The sequence below is a fragment of the Octodon degus genome, unplaced genomic scaffold (assembly GCF_000260255.1).
Source record: "Octodon degus isolate 3935 unplaced genomic scaffold, OctDeg1.0 scaffold00189, whole genome shotgun sequence".
In the NCBI taxonomy this organism is placed as follows: Eukaryota; Metazoa; Chordata; class Mammalia; order Rodentia; family Octodontidae; genus Octodon; species Octodon degus.
The window spans coordinates 3807319-3811012 of NW_004524765.1; the positions used below are offsets into that span (position 1 = coordinate 3807319).

Here is a 3694-nt window from a genome sequence, read left to right on the forward strand (position 1 = left end):
TTGGTGGTCCCAGAAATTGGCCTGAGGACTTTGTGCTTGCCAGGTAAGCACTTATTCCACTGAGCTATCTCCCTGGGCCTGAGATATAGCAAAATTTTCATGTAGAAATTACAGGTTAGAGCAGTGAGGTCCAGTTTGGGACCAGGAGCCAGAACCTTCAGCAGAGAGACCTGGTTTGGGACTGGACAGCAGACCTTCATTGAAGAGGCCTGGGTTGGGAACTTGCAGAGCAACTCCCTGCAGAGAGTCTAGGGGAAAGATCCAGTAAGCAAGACCAGGAGCAGAATGTCTAGCCAGCTGGACACAGTGGGTTCATTTCCATGGTCTGAGGCAGGAAAAAGATGACCACAGGAGCCACACCCAAACCAGGCCCAGCTATTTGAGTTTGAGCTTGAAAGATCAGGACCTGGTGAGCTAAGGCGTACTTGTAGGCCCAGTGGAGCCCTGAATTAGACCCAGATTTATGATAGCATCCTCTCCAGACACAGATGGCAGCAGGTAACTGGGGTGAACTAGTCTCTCTGGAAGACTCCAGGTACATTAAGGGAAGGTGATCAGAGAGAACTTAGTGGAAACCTCATGGCACGTGTGCTGAAGACCACTGGCCTCATGGATTTGGCCATGTGAGAGACTCTGCATGACAGGCTAAGAATATTGTACACAAAGATTCTTGATGTTTTTGATCAAATCCTTAAAAATGCTGCATGTAGAAAATATTCAAAAAAAAAAACTACAAATGATAGGCTGGCTATAGTGAAATTGGAACCAGATGTTAAAAAATTAAAAGACTGACTCCAGCTTGCCCAAGTAGAGGAGGTGATTCTTCAGGCTGAAAGTGAACTAAGCCTGGCAAGGAAAATGATGCAGAGGAAATCATGAGAGCTGTTAGTGGAAGAGCCTCCTGCTAACCAGTGGAAGTAGCCAATATAATTGTCATTTACTGCCTTTGATTATTGATTGGAATCTGATATAAGTAAATGTTTTGTTATATCAAAAATGTTTCTAGGGGCCGGGGAGATAGCTCAGTGGAATAAGCACTTGCCTGGTAAGCTCAAGGACCTGAGTTCAATCCCCAGTCCAAAAAAAAAAAAGTTTCTGTTATTTCTTACCCAGAAAAAGGATACAGGATAAAAAGATATGTAGGAGTCTTGCTAAACTTAGTAGTAAAGTCGTGTGGATCAGTTTCTGGCTTTAGTATACTCAGAAAGAATTTCTTTGAACAAAAATGCTGTGGAAAGATTTGAAAGTTAATTAGGAAACTCCTACAGATCATCACTATAAGCTACAATCAAAAGATGAAATATCTTCAGTAATATCTTCAATGTATTAGTTCTTTATTGTAAAATAAAGAAAAGATACTTCTGTCTAAAGTTTCTTGCTCACCAAAGTGAAGTAGTAACAAATGTGTTGAAGTTAAAGAAAAAATGCCAGAAATAGTTCGTGTTAAAATTTCAAGTTATTGTTAAACTTTTCTGTGATCTGAAATATAAAGTAGAATTTAAAGATATAATTATATACTGAATGCCAAATCCACTGTACACATATTTTTATTTTAGTCTACATTTTGATTATTCTATTTATTTCCCGTGTGTTTGTGTGTGTGTGTGTGTGTGTGTGTGTGTGTGTGTGTGTGTGTGTGTGTGTGAATATTTTGCCATCTCTTTTGGCAGGTAATCAGAATAAGAAAATTGCATTCTTTATTTTTCCTAGTATATTTGTCATCTTACAGAAGTGTAATGTAAGTAGGGAATAAATATTAAGTAGATGGGTTGAATTCTTATCCAGATTGCAAGAGTTCATTTGTAAATTTTTTTTGTTGTTTATTTTGATGAGAGGAAAGGATAGAATTTCAATGAAGTGGTTTAAAAGCAGGTTGGTGGGACAGTTGCAATAGTTAGTGCTTTGCATATTGTCTTCTTGTTGGTTGTTCAGAGGATAGGAGACATACATGATATCTTGTCTAGGCAGTATTGGTACAAACCTTTCTTCTCAATGAACTAGGAGAAGGTAGCTGTATACCTATCCTGGCTGAATATATATATATATATATATATATATATATATATATATATATATATATTCAGTCCTTTTAAATTCCCCTTTTTTGTTTTATAAGAGATGGGTGTTTCATTGCAGTTGGAGGGGCTGTATTTGAAGTAGTCTTTAAAGGAATAGCTTATTTTTTTTCATAAGAGGAGGGAAATGTGTTGGAGTGAGAAGCCCGGGGTTTTCATGTCCATGGTTCTAACCCCATTCTGAATTCAGTCATGAGGTGGGGATAAGTTGTTGGGATCTTGAAAGGCCTACTCCTACTTTTTAAAACAAATACAATTTATGATTTATGTCTTTCTGTTTCAGTTGTGACATTTACTTTAGAGTACCATTAAGGTCAGGATGTATTGTCCTAAAACCATGGATGCTTGCAAACCAAATTTGTAAACAACCATATTTGAAATGTTCATTGAGCACATAAAGAGCAAAACTGGCTGGCTGTGCCTCTGCCACACCTTCAGTCCCGTTTCTTTCATGAGTTTTTTGGAGCTTTTATGTTTCACCAAGAATACTACCACGGATATAGTGTTAAAAGACTTTATAGTGTTTGTGTTAGAAATGCTGGTTGTAGTCTAATAGACAAATAGAATAATAACTAATATGTCAAGCAATGTTTTATGACACTTAAATTTGAATGCTAGTATTTAACTATTATAGCTCATTTTATCTGTTCCACAAGCTTAAGAGTGTAATACTGCACATACCTTCCTGCTCTGATAAGGAAATGAATCCAGCCTCAGTTCTCCTTGCAGTTGTGTGACATGAAAAGCTAAAGAAACAGAAAAACAGATGAGTTTAATAGCACTTCCAAGGTCAAGTAGCTAGTAAGATGTGGAGCTGAATTTTGAAATGAGCTCTGGCTCTAGAGCTCTTGTTCCTCACTTGTTTCTAAGTTGAATGTTTTTCTTTACTATTGTACTTGGGATGCTGTTGCTCCTGCCTGTGCTATAGGAGTTGTAACCAATAAACCTAGACCTTGCTTCTTTGAACTTTCATATTAAAGTGTGTATAATAAACAGCAGAAGTAGTAAATTGGGCTTCATTTTTTACAAAGATCATCATATTCATAATAGGCTATAAGGTAAGATAATGAAAGACTATAACATGGTGTATAAAAAAATAACTTAGAGGAACTAATTTAAATACTAATTCCTAATTTAATATCTGCCTAATCATATAGTCATAACGTTTGCTCTTATAATCTAAAATACAAACCCATTAGTTACAAAATTTTGTCAATTATGAACTCTCACTACCCATTATTAGTTTTGCTAATTGTAGTACTAGAATTAGAAAACTATGTCTGCCTTAACCCCATAATCTATTTCAGGTAATAATATTGGAAGGTGTTTGTGTAATAACCTCACCAAAGCCCTACACTGAAGAACAGAAAACAGTGCCAACTAGTAACCAGTACCTCACTCTCAGTTAACAGAGAGGACAAAACCTTGGGACACACACAAAACAAGAATCCCTGACACAGAAGAGATACCAAAAGAATAGCCTCTATATAGAGGGGCTATGATCACACTGATACAGCTAATTATTATCATTCACAAGAAAGTATTACAGAAATCAAAATATAGAGTTTTCTCTGAAGTATAAAATGACAAAGAGAAGGTGCAAAATGAATTCCCAAGCC

At 36.6% G+C, this 3694-nt stretch overlaps 1 pseudogene; it reads left to right on the forward strand.

Moving 5' to 3' along the window:
* Nucleotides 1–579: 579 nt before the first annotated feature.
* Nucleotides 580–930, forward strand: LOC101579521 (annotated as a pseudogene).
* The last annotated feature ends 2764 nt before the right edge of the window (nucleotides 931–3694 follow it).